This window comes from Telopea speciosissima, chromosome 10, assembly GCF_018873765.1.
Source record: "Telopea speciosissima isolate NSW1024214 ecotype Mountain lineage chromosome 10, Tspe_v1, whole genome shotgun sequence".
Lineage (NCBI taxonomy): Eukaryota > Viridiplantae > Streptophyta > Magnoliopsida > Proteales > Proteaceae > Telopea > Telopea speciosissima.
In genome coordinates this window covers 42,838,754-42,851,729 of record NC_057925.1, presented here as the reverse complement: position 1 = coordinate 42,851,729, position 12,976 = coordinate 42,838,754, and the positions used below count along the sequence as shown (strand labels likewise).

At 41.8% G+C, this 12,976-nt stretch overlaps 1 non-coding gene across 1 annotated transcript; it reads right to left on the bottom strand.

Annotated features, from left to right (window-relative positions):
• Positions 1-2,704: 2,704 nt before the first annotated feature.
• On the bottom strand, positions 2,705-2,776 carry TRNAM-CAU. The gene has a single exon. It is a non-coding gene; the product is annotated as a tRNA-Met (tRNA).
• Between the last annotated feature and the right edge of the window lie 10,200 nt (positions 2,777-12,976).

Sequence of the window (12,976 nt, the reverse complement as noted above, 5' to 3'; positions counted from 1 at the left end):
GTATATCCTCCCCTACCCCTCTTTCTCCCTTCTAGCTTTGACTGCTAGACAGTGACAATGTTTACACAAGTTCTTGATTTCTTAACAAAAGGCACTGACTTAAAATTATTACAGAGAACTTTAATGTCCAAAAGTAACAGGAAATAACTCCTACTGCCAAGGATGATCTGTTATGTCTTGTAGGGTTGTAGCCAATCCCAAAGTCCCTGCTGCCCATATTCTCTTAGAGAAGCTACACGAGAGGAGTAGTTGCGATGTGGTTTCAGGTTCCATGTGGCAAAACAGGCATCCTGATCTATTTGCAAGTATGCATTTTGTAATTTTCTCACTGAACATCTTGAACTTTGGGTGAGATGGGTTGTGCCAAATAGCAAACCAAAAACTTTGATCTCTATAATTTACTTCAATGGCTTCACTTCCAGTGATGAATGTTGCCACCATCTTGGTTGAAAATCTCCCAATTTTGGAGAGGGGTGAACCATAGATCATTATGAGCAGTTATGCTCAGAGGAATTAGAAGAATCATGGAAGCAATATTTGAAGGAAGGACATTGGAGATTAAGTTGCAATTCCAAGTTCTGTTAATAAGTTCAACACCATCCGGAACAAATGATTCCGAGGGACATGGTCAGTTAAATGATGCCGGTAAACGAAGGTCATCCAGACCTGGAATCCAAGGGTCTGTCCATATGTTGATGGATGTGCCATCACTAGCACTATGGCAAACCATTTTACGAAGGGAAAGGAGACGAAGAATGGTTGCCGAAACTTTGATTTCAGGACACAAGCCCAGAGGCTATCTTGCTTAGTGACCAATCTCCACCCCAAATTTAAAAGTAGGGCTTGATTATCAACCGAACTCAAATTGATGACCAAGAAATAACGTAACTCCATTCTTAGCAAGGTAGATTTGTTGACTAGATAAATCCTCAAACAGGTTCATAATGGATTTGATTGAGAATGTATCATCAAGAGATGCACTACAGAAGATAAAAGTGTCATCTGGAAGTAGAAGATTGGAAATTTCTGTAGTTGATCTAGTCATCTTTATCCCCTTGAAGATTTGATGGTCTAGCAGTAGATAGAAGCCGAGTTAGGCATTCCATAGCGTTAATGAACATATAAGAACTCAATGGACAGCTTTGTCTAACACCTCTAGACAGTTCAATAAAATAAGAACTACTTCCTTTTAGGTTAAGGTAATAATTGCATGATGGTTAAGTCACACCAATGTGATTTAGGACTAATTTCTCCTACCCTATCCAAACTACTTCCTAGTTTCATTTTTCTGTTTTTTTTTCTTTTTTTTTTTTTGGGGGGGAGGAGTGTTGAAATACATGTGTTAAAAGAAAAGGACTAACAATTTAATGGGAGAGGCTGAGAGGGTTTCCAATAGCATTGCTGTGGAGGATTCTCCTATACTACACCAATCATAGTATGGAAAACGGATCTATCCCCTGCAATTCCCTGCCCGGTACAGTTCCTGTGGTTCCCTAACAAAGGGGGGTGTGCAATGACCATTTCACCCTTGACCGAACACTCTGCCCAGGTGGTGGCCCTTCTTATTAGAGGCACTAGAATAACTGTACCAGTCAGGGAATCACAGGAGATATTTTTCCATGGAAAATGGTTTCATCTAATTAGGGATTCATCTTGTGAAACAAGAGAGTGTCAATATAGTAGTGGGAAAATGATCTCCTATGCTACACCAATCATAGTATGGAAAACGGATCTTTATCCCTTTTAATTCCCTGCCCGGTACAGTTCCTGTGGTTCCTTAACAAGGGGGGTGTGCAATGACCATTCCACCTCTGGCCGAACACTCTGCCCTGGTGGGATCCACCCCCCTCTCTTATTAGAGGCACTAGGGTAACTATACCAATCAGGGAATCGCAGGAGATATTTTTCCATGGAAAACGGTTCCATCCAATTAGGGATTCATATTGTGAAACAAGAGAGTGTCAACACAATAGTGAGAAAATTATCTCCTGCAATTCCTTGCCCTGTCTAATTACCTTAGTGCCTCTAATACGAGGGGGTGGACCCCACCCGGGCAAAGTGTTCGCATAGATAAAGATCATCTTTTATTTCTAATTTTTTTTCGGTTGAAAACAGTAATTTATTCATGCAAAACAATTCAAGGTGTTGAGAGTGAACATAACTCTTGCAACCAAGGAAAGGAAAGAGGCCAAACTGTCGTGCATGTAATCGACAGGGCCATCCGGGCCAGGGAGTCAGCCACAGTGTTAATCTCCCTTGGAATACAATTGAAGTTATAAACTGAAAACAAGGATGACAAATGCAAAATATCATCAACTATCGGGCGAATCAGCAATAGCGAAGCGTGTGCGCTATCAATAAGAAATCTGATGAGATTGAAATTATCAGATTCAATAACAACCTTCATATATCCAGATGCATGAAGATCCACCAAACTTTGACGTTCTTTTAGTGCTAATTAATGGTGTGTATTTGTGAAAGTAGACTTGGGATAAGCTGCCTCATTGGATTTTACAGTAAAATATAGAGTTACAATTTGTAGAGAGGGAACATGTTCAGTTTTTTTTTTTTTTGGTAGCAAGAGGGAAGATGTTCCGTACATGTTTAAAAATGGGCCATGGGTCAACTTTCGCCAAGTCCAGACTCTGAGGGGAAAATAAAAATTTCGAAAAAAGTATGGCGTAACAGAAGCTTGTCTCTCTTCTATCAGAGCCAGGTTTCGATCCTGGGACCTGTGGGTTATGGGCCCACCACGCTTCCGCTGCGCCACTCTGATTTGATGACATTTGTGTGGCACATTATTTATATATCCACGACGTAACAGATTGATTTTGACATCTAACGCATAAGAAGTTTTTTTTTTTAAAAATTAAAAAAAGTATATATTTTATTTTACGAATAAAAACTACAAATTAATTGAAAAGAGAAGATACATGAGAGTCCTGACTGGATGAAATTACAGATTTTTCAGAAAATAGCCTTAAAACGCTAAACAAAAAAGCCGATCCTTAATTTCATTGCCAATTACAAACTTAAAAACAATGCAAGAAAAATTAACCGTAAGATCTACCAATCCCACAAAGTTAGGTAAAAACTTCCCAAGGGATTTCCACCCATGACTCCAGACTTCTTTGATATTGATGTTGGAAGCAGGTGTAGATTTCCACCCGTGAAGCAATCCTGTAAGTGCTGCTTTCAACACATCAGAAGAATTGATGTGCCCTGCAGTTCTGCAGAAGTTAGAACAACTTTTCCATCTGTGACTATACAAAAAACCCAACCAGTTAATCTTAATTGAGATACAAAAAGGCCTGCACAAATTAAAACAAGACAATTTATTTCAACATTAGAAACTAAAGACAAGGGATAACAATGATTAAACATCAAGGGCTTATCATCAAGGTTGGAAGGGGTGGGGGGTAATGTTCAGATCATTGAGCCATTTAGTTTCAAACCTCAACACATACTGGGGATCAATTGTGGTTGACCTATGGATTACTTTGTTCCTTATATCCGAAATAAAATAACGAGTAATAATAAAAATAGATCAGATTCAAAGAGAAGAATGTTTATCCAAATTTCTGGAGAGGAAAAGGGAACGACACAAATAATATTAAAACTACGTTTGATTCCACTCCCTCATGATGTGAGAAAGAAAAAAAGGAAAATTAAAAGAAAGTACACAAATGTGATCATTTGGTTGCATTAGTGGAAGAAAATCTAGGGAAAAATAGTTATTTTGTATTTTGATGAAGAGTCTCCATACTTTTGTCTCATCCATTATAAAAGAAATACAAAGGGGAAAATTAATTATTCCAAACTTCTCCTCTCCCTGTTATTAGGTGGGATAACATTTATTAAAACCTATGGACAACTAAACAATAATCATGATCTTAATCATATGTTTCAATTGATTTTCTCAATGCTATCAAAAAATTGATGATATAAGTTTTAGGGAAATTAAAGGCTCTCTGGGCCTAATATTGTGCTTCTTCACATATATTATTATATTATTTTTAAAAAAAATAATGAAATAATGATTTAAAAAAACGATGTGAGAAAATGTACAGTACTGTACTCTGCTTACTAAGAGAACCCTCTCCCAAAAGTTTTTCTTTTCTTTCCTTTATTTTACATGAGAAAGCAATCATACATAGTCTAAGGGTCTAGTTTTTTCTAGGTGAGCTCGTCCATGCAGAATCTGTGGATGAGTGGTAACAAAGTGGTGAACTGAGAGTAAAAAAACAAGGTGACTGTTTTTTTTTTCCAGAAAATTTGGTTACAACAAATATTTCCCATTAAATAGTTTTGTCATTATGTAATACTGTAATTTTGTTTAGTTTTATTAATCTGCATTATCTATTTTTCAGACATTGCAGACACCCAACATCGAGGACTTGAGAGTAAAAACTGGGATCCGGCTCCTCTCCAAGGAGGCCAGCGCCCAGGGTGTGCCCAGGGGACATCCAAGGATTGGGTCGTGCCGCACACATCTCGGTACACGCTAGGGATGTGTGCAGCACAGCCCAACGGCTGGATGCTCCCTGAGCGTGCTAGGCCCCCTGGAGAGGAGCTCAATCCTAAAAACCGACTCCATTTCTACCGAATTTCATTTAAAAAAATAATTTACAGTGTAAGTTAGCCCTGCACGAAGAAACCAAGAAATTAAACTGAGAAAATAAAATAATAATTGTAGCATGAAAGAAACATATATTATAAATAATCCAATGGAAAGGTCTCAAACTTTAATCATGAATTTTGAAGTATCTAACCAAAAAGCTAAAGTTATTAGGTGAAGAGGCTAACTGAGTATAAAAAGTAATCTAAGGTTCCTAAGTTTTTTTTTTGGGCAATATATGACTAAATGTGGTATATGTGATCCCCTATTTTGTGTGACCATAGATAAATGTATTTTATCAAAAAAAAAAAAAAATAGATAAATGTATTTTCAATTTAGTGGGTCTAACGATTCTGGTACTATATTGAAACATCCAACTCAAAAGCTTAAGCTATTAGATGGAGAAGCCCATCTAGCATATAAAGTCATCTAAAATCTCATAGATTTTTAATGTGAAATTATTTCCAACAGATTTTAAATGTATTCCAAAGTGTGATGAACACCTAAGTCCAGACATAGTTTTACATGGAACATCTTTTTTTTTTTTTTCTGGTAAAGACACAGAACATCTCATAATAATAGATAAGGGGGACCGTTCTCTGTAGGAGAGCGTGGCCCCTACATACACACATAGACAATGAAAGAACATACGAAAGCATCATAGGAGGTGGGATTTTTGTATTTCATAGAAGGCCGGATGGTCATTCCACCCCTCCATTGTGTCTGGATGTGGTGTGGACGATACACTTCCCCACATAAAACTTTTCTCCAATGGATAAACATAAAAATAAGGTGCTCCACCCTTAATGCTATAATTCGACTAAATTAACTTGGCCGCCCTTGATGTATAATTTGACTAAATTAACTTGGCCTTAAGCCTCTAAAACATATTTTAATGGGTACAAGACCCCATTCTTGGACGGAACAAATAATTTTATCTCATTGAAGGTTAGGTATTTAGGTAGGTGTGAAACTTTCTCCCAACCTTATTTTTTAATTTTGCTTTCCTTGTCTCTTAGTAGACATTTGATAAAATCCCTCTTTTTCTTCTTTTTCCTATCAATTCAAAAAATCAAAATCAATTGAGAAAGTTTGATTTCATCACGTGTTTCATTACAAATTTTTTTGGTTAGTACCCTTAGATCAATATCGTATCGATCATTACCAATATTGATACAGCTGATCCGATATCGATTCCTCAAACCATGCCCCTTCGTCACCAATATTCCATATATCGTATTGAAAACAGTTATCTTCAGTTTTTTGTTTCTGATATGGGTTTTATTGGGTGAGGGTGTTAATTTCTAACCATTTAATTAAATTAAATCAAATTATTTTGAACTGATAAATCGATTATCATAAAATAATTAGTTTGGTTGTTTTTGGTTTTTGAATCGATAAATTGTTGGTTTTCAACCCAATAAAATCATTAAAATCCATTTTAATAAATAACTGAACCATTAGACTGATTATGAACCGTATAAAATCGAATACGATCCATGTAACAGAAAACCAAGAACAAGCCGAAACTAAACCGATTCTAAACAGTGTAAGCAAAACAGATTACAGATCGATTAAACTAAAACTGATTACTTATCGATTCTAGTTAGGAACTTGAAACTAATTAATAATTCGTTTGGTTTCGTTTTTGTCCATTACATTATGAAAGGGGAGAGGAGAGAAGTGAAGGCAGGGATTTGACTCCAAGACCTACCATTTAGCAACGACCATCTAAAGCCCTAACTAGCTGGATCTTTATCCTCTCAAGTCCGGTGCACCTGGCTGTGCATCCACTCTCAAGTGGTGTGGTATGTTAGAATTGTGTGGTCCAACACAAATTTATTCTGGGTTATTTTGCACATTATTGGACATTTCTATATTCTCATTTTGTGGTACCATGATTTTTTGGTCTACTAGGTTTGTGGACTGGGTTTGAGGATGATCATCCGGATGAGCCACTTAGTAGTCCTCGGCTTGAACGAACCTATCATGATGTATTATGATAGATTTGAGAGGTGCAAGTCAAAACTGCTCAAAGTATGGGAGACAAGAGGACTAGTTTCTTGATGGTCAGTTTGCATAAGGTTTGTGGAGTCCATTCATGAAAAGACTTCGTATACGTTGAGTGTTGATCTTAATTAGTGACTAATGTTGTCAGTGACTTGATTATGAAAGTGTACGTGCACCTACAAACTGTCAATTTAAAAGGTTTTATCTTCAAAATGGTTTTGTGAAAAATGTTTTTATTTATTAATATAAAAATATTATCTATTTTCTATATTTACAAAAATTATTTTGATTTGTTTTATAGTTAGGGCAGTTTTGTATTTTTAGACATACCTTCTATTTGAGGAAATTTTTGGTAGTTGTAAAGTAAACCCAAAAGGCATTCTGGACATGGATATTAGGTGGCTAGCATCTCACTTAGAGTTGGACTTTATGATTGGACATTTCCACTCCAGAGATATTAATATCTAAGGTCACACAGGCAAGGGGATCTTTCGGAAGCTCAAAATACCAAATTGTGGTATACCTGTCCAGCAGGGGGTGAGCACCCTGACTAGACATTGAGTCCTAGAAGAAACTCAAACAAGGAACCATGTAATTCTATCTCATGAAATGCAAAATCCTAAAAGAGATTCATCTATTTATAGATTGTTCAATAAAAGTAAAGAGAAAAATACATACTTTTTGGAGATATAAATCTAATTTACTTTGTTGAATGAGTTGAAAGAGAAGACTGTAAATCTCTTCCAATCTTTTTGTGGACCACTCTAGCAAATTTATCACTGGATTAATTTGCAGTCTACATTGGTTATACTTATGTTTTTGTTACAGAGGCTATGGCGGTCTCAAGAAACCTATCTCACATTCTATCATTGAAAGTGAAAACCTTTTTGATCATCCAACTGCTCAATTGAGCGATTTCATCCATTCCTTTGGCTTTAGCCATTGGCATTTTGTATATTGGAATATTACCCTCTTTACTTTGCTTCTTTATGCTTTATATATGTCCAAAATCCATATATAGCATATATGAAGCAGAAACATTTCTCTTAATTTTATTACTTCCAACATTTTACATTAAAAGACAAAATAGAGTTTGATGGACCAAAAAAACAAACATTTAGGGGATTCAAGCTAGAATGCTAGATATCTTACCATTAAAACAAATAGGGGCACTTACAATTTTTCTTTATTTTAATTTTTGTAAATCATTAGGATTAATAGTTAGCTCATATCCAAATAATAAAGTTGACCAATTACTGTAATTTTGGTTATATAACTAACACTATCTTCCTCATAGCATTTTTTTAAGGGAGATGTTCTCTGCCCAAGAGCTCGCGTAGGCTTTGCCCAGTCACATGGGGCAGGACAGGGGCGTCATTTCGATCATTTAGGGGGCGAGACAGTCATTTCTCCCACCCCCATGTGCCTAAGCGCATCCTGCGCCACAGTGCAGAGAACATTTTCCATTTTTTTAATATGAAATGATCCTCAACATTGAACATTAATAAATGGGCTATTATACAGCCAAATTAATAAAGTAAGGTTTAGGCATGAGCTTCTTTCAACTCCAAACCCCATCCCTACCCACCCTTCCCTTTCTCTATTAGAAAAGGAAAGATATTGAGTCAATATTGGATATTGGATTCAATATTGGATTCCTCTAACAATGAGATCTTTCCTTGGCTGGAAAGATTTGTGGGCTAAGTGATTGAGTCCCATTAGGAAACTCAATGTTGCTTAGCCTTGTGATCTATCTAATTTGGGTTGAGAAAGGGCAATAATATATAATAATATGAGATTGCCAAAATAAATGGATCACTCTCTTACAACCAAAAACGTGGAGCACCTCCCCTCCTAGAAACCGTCATCTCTTCCCTTCCCTCTCTTGGTGTTTGATCTTGGAGATAGTCTAGGGTTTTGAGAACCCTAGAGTGTGGAAGAGTTGGCTTGATCGTGTGGGAACGCAAAACTGTGTGTGGTGCGTGAAACGATTACGAAAGGGCTATCATCGGTTGGAGGTTTTGCATCTATGAAAGTCTAGGTAATGATTGATTCCCCTGTTGTTCTTGTTCATTGAATGACATCTCCCATTAATAACTATTGATCCTGTTATTCTTCCGTTGGATCACACACTGATTTCTAACATCCTCCCCCACCCTCCAAAAAAAAAATAATAATAAAAAATAAAAATAATTGCAAAATCTGTTTAATTGGACAACTAGATGTCCAAGTCTAAGCTACTTGATTACCACTTTAATATACTCATATCATGATCAAATAAGAAAAAAGTTTCTAGTATGCCCTCACTCGAAGTGTATCAATATGCTTTGTGTTTTTTGTTAGGCAAAAAATGTGATTTTAGGAAATGATGTCGATTGGATATATATATATATATATATATATATATATATATATATATATATATATATATATATGTGTGTGTGTGTGTGTGTGTGTGTGTGTGTGTGTGTGATTATACATATATGTATTATTAATTTAGTGTGTCTCTAATACGATATTAAAGTATAGAACTCAAAAGATTAAGTGATTAGGTGGAGAGGCCCAATTAGAATATGAAGACATCCAAAATCTCATAATCTTTTAATATTAGATTATTCCTCACAGATTTAACTGTATTTTTATCGTGTGAGGAATGCCTTAGTGCAAACATAGATAGCATCACAAAACAATAAACAAATAAAGGAAAAGGAGCAAGCAACATAAAGGAATACACCAATACAGTGCGACAGGAATGGTTATGTACATAGGACAACTAGGTCATTTCATGAGAGAGAGAGAGAGAGAGAGAGAGAGAGAGAGAGTATGCTAACGTAGCTTCTGTTGCGTATGAAAACCTCCGGTAGTTGGTTGCCGTGGATGAACTGCAAAAACCAAGCAATGAGCGCAGGAGGGCCGGTGTGGCTCGGCCTAGGACTCTCCGATGCTCAAGTCGGTCTTCAACGCGACAGCAGTAATCGCGTAGTAAAAAGCAAGATGTCGAATAGAGCTCCATACACTGGGTATTATAGAGTAAGGAGGAGATGAGGCGGCTGGGAGAGTCCTAGTATGGTAGGAGTCCTTCTTTCGGAAGGTTCTCTCGCGTAGAGCGGAGTGGAGAGTTATTTTTCGGGGTCGGACTCTTATTAAGGTAAGAGTCCATGTAGAGTGTGATTCCGTGTTGCGTTTGGGATCGTGGCTCGGTCCTTATCCCGTGATTCTCGGGATGTGCCGACGTGGCCGGAGATCCCCTGGGGGTGCTAGAGCCTCCATGGAGGAGGGCTCGGCCTACGAGGTCGGCCCGTGGGTCGGCAATGGAGGTCGGCCGGGAGGAGGTCGATCTCGGCCATGAGGTCGGCTAGGAGTCTATGGCTGACCCATGTAATCTCGGCCTCGGCTACCGGCTAGCTCGCTCAAACCGAGGCTTTGTCGGGTGACTTATCGGATATGGGGTCGGCCCAATTTCTGCTCGGCCCAACTCGGTTCTCGGATCGAGGTCGGGTCGGCCACGTGGCAGCCTCCGATAGGTGGGGTGTTTTATGCCTCATCACAGCCCCCCACTCATCGGTGTCGGCTCGCGTTGATGAGTGAAATTTCTGGGCGCTTGTCGGGAAGATTCTTGCGGTTGGGCCGAGACTATTTATTGCGGATTTGACGTTGCACGATCGACGGTTGGGTGTCCGTGCCACGTCGCGAGAGTCATTATGGCGGGCTCGGGAATTCAAAACGCCCTTCGATCCGGGCCGTTGGATCATGTTGAGCTCAGTCGGCCGTTGGATCGATGAAACCCAAGGATTATAAATAGGCGACTCCTAACTATTCATTCTTCAACGCTCTAAGTTATTGACTTCTCGGCAAGTTTGGAACCGTCAACTCGGTAGATCTCATCGTTTGCCTGCTCGTGATCGACTGGCTGAAGCTTCGTTCGTGATCGACTCGGCCGTCGTTTCGTTCCCGCTCAACTCTTCTTCAACCAGTAAGTCTTCTCCGCCATATGTCGATTGGTAGTAGTCCTATGGGCGAATTGCTCGCCGATGCGGAGGGCGCGAGTCCGAGCCGAGAACTCCCCGTCCGCTCTCCCACCATAGACTGTTGGGCTCGACCTCGAGATGAGCTCGATGTAGTGGAGCTTCGTCGGGCCGAGGTGGCCGAGCCCCGTTACCCATGGAGTTTGACCACGCGGCCCAATCCATAGCCTCGGACCGGCCGAGAACTCCGGGTCGTCCTCATCCGATGAGGAATCAAGCGAGGAGATTCGTCTCGAGATGGGGGTTGGCTCGTAAGCTCGTCCACCGATGCCCCCAGAGCCCGAGGAAGGCGTGTCGGCACTGCTCCGAGCACAATCACGGAGGCCGACCTTGGCTATCCGAGGGCGACCTACGCCATCCCCGAGGACATTCGCTCCGAGTTCCTAATCCCGGGAGATGGCCGCTTCATCGAGCCCGTGAGGTGGCTCTGCATGCGAGACGCCCTTCAAGTATGCGTTTGGCTCCCCGTTCTCGGCTGGTGGACCGGATCTTAGACCACTTCCACTGTCTCCAGTCAGGTGCCGAACTCTTGGCTGGCCATGTATGGCTTCTACGCCTGCTCTGCGAGATGGGCCGAGGTGCGAGCGTGGCGCTTTTCTCTAGGCTCTTCTTCTGAAGAAGTCTCCTGAGAAGGGGTGGTATTATTTCGCCGCCGATCAGGGAAGAGTGAGGCTCTAGGCGGTCACAAGTTTACGTCGGCACGCCGACCTTCAACAAATCTTGGAAGCCCCGTTTTCTTCGCTTCCATTCCCAACAGACCTTCTCCGAACCGAGTGGAAGGAGATGAATCTGAACTATGTAAATAGAGTACTACCCCCGACCGAAACGAGATGACCTCGCTCGACTGATCCCCAGCGTCCGCCCCTTGATGTTCTCCGGCTTCGGGACGAGGGGTTTCTTGAGTTGGCATATGACCCCTAGTAGGAACCCTTGCGAGCTTATCTCGATTATCCGAGCCGACCCCTTTACTTAGTTTTCTTTTCCTTTTCGACTTGTTTCCTATGTTTTCGGTTTCTCTTGCGGTGGTCGGCCACATTCCCCAATGGACACGGCTCGGTGAGGGCCGAGATTATTGCGGATAGGAAGAAGAAGAATGCCGAGAAGAGACCCAGGCGAGTCCTCCAAGGCCTCCAAGGAAAGGGGGTGATGCCGGGACCATCGGACGCTGTGGTCGATCCGGAGGCCGAGAAGAACACGGGTCAAGCCGGGTCTCCGAGAAAGGGGAAAGGCCGAAAAGGCGAGAGGAGCCCACCGAGAGACATCAAACGCCAAAAGCTCTCGGTAAACTCCGACGAGTGGCGGCCTTCCGCCGTGGCCTCTCCACCAACATCTCCCGATACGTCCTAGGGAGGGCTTGCCAACAACGCTCTGTGAGGCCGACCTGGCGCCTCTTCCTCGGGACTCGGCCTTGACGTCGGCCGCTCACGCCAAGGAATGGTGGATGCAGGTCGGCTCCCACCGACAAGGAGAAGCTCGAGGCGCTGTCCGACCTCGAGCTCCTCTCCACCCTATTTCAAGACTTCAATATGGTAAGTTTCCTTGTCGGCTCTTGCCTATGATCCGATATGTGTAGTTTATCCGATTTTTTGTTCTCATGCTTTTTGTAGGGGTTCGCCAAGCAGTGGAGACCATGCTCCGCTTGAGCGGCTCCCTGACCGAGAACTATTCCTTGGGCGTCCAAGGCAAGAAGGCTTATCGGGACGCCCGGGATGCTTGTTCGAGGCGTCGGGAGACCCAAGAGAAGCTCACCGCCGAGGCCGAGTGAGAGCTCTCGGGCCGAGGTGGCCAGAGCAGAGAGAGAAGGTCCGGGCTCTGCGAGCTCGGCTCGCCGAGGTGAAGGAGAAGGCCAAGGAAGATCCGGCCACGACTCGGAGCGGCGATCAGCGACTATCTCCAATCGGAGGAGTACGCCGATATATGCCATGAGATCGGGAAGCCTCCTTCGCCGAAGGTTTTGAAGCGAGCCGAGGCGAGCTTTTGGCCGAGATCAAGGCACGATCCTCGATCTCAATCTCTCCCGCTTTGACGATGACGCGACTACTTTTGCGGGGAGATGGGAGATGAGGAGGGAGCCGAGGTCACCCAAGCTCACCCGGAGGCACTGCTCCAGCCGACGTCCTCCCTCCGGGAGCTGGACCTCAAGACCCTGTGCCGAGCCCAATATCGTGGACGCCTCAGGGCGCCTCCAAGTCCCACGCCGGAGACGGAGATGTAATTTTTTTTTTTTTGTGGGTGTGGGGCCGAGCTGCCTCTTTTGTAACCGTGCCGATTAGTCGGCTTACAATGAATAAAACAACTTATTTTTGTCGAATTTGTCTAAGTA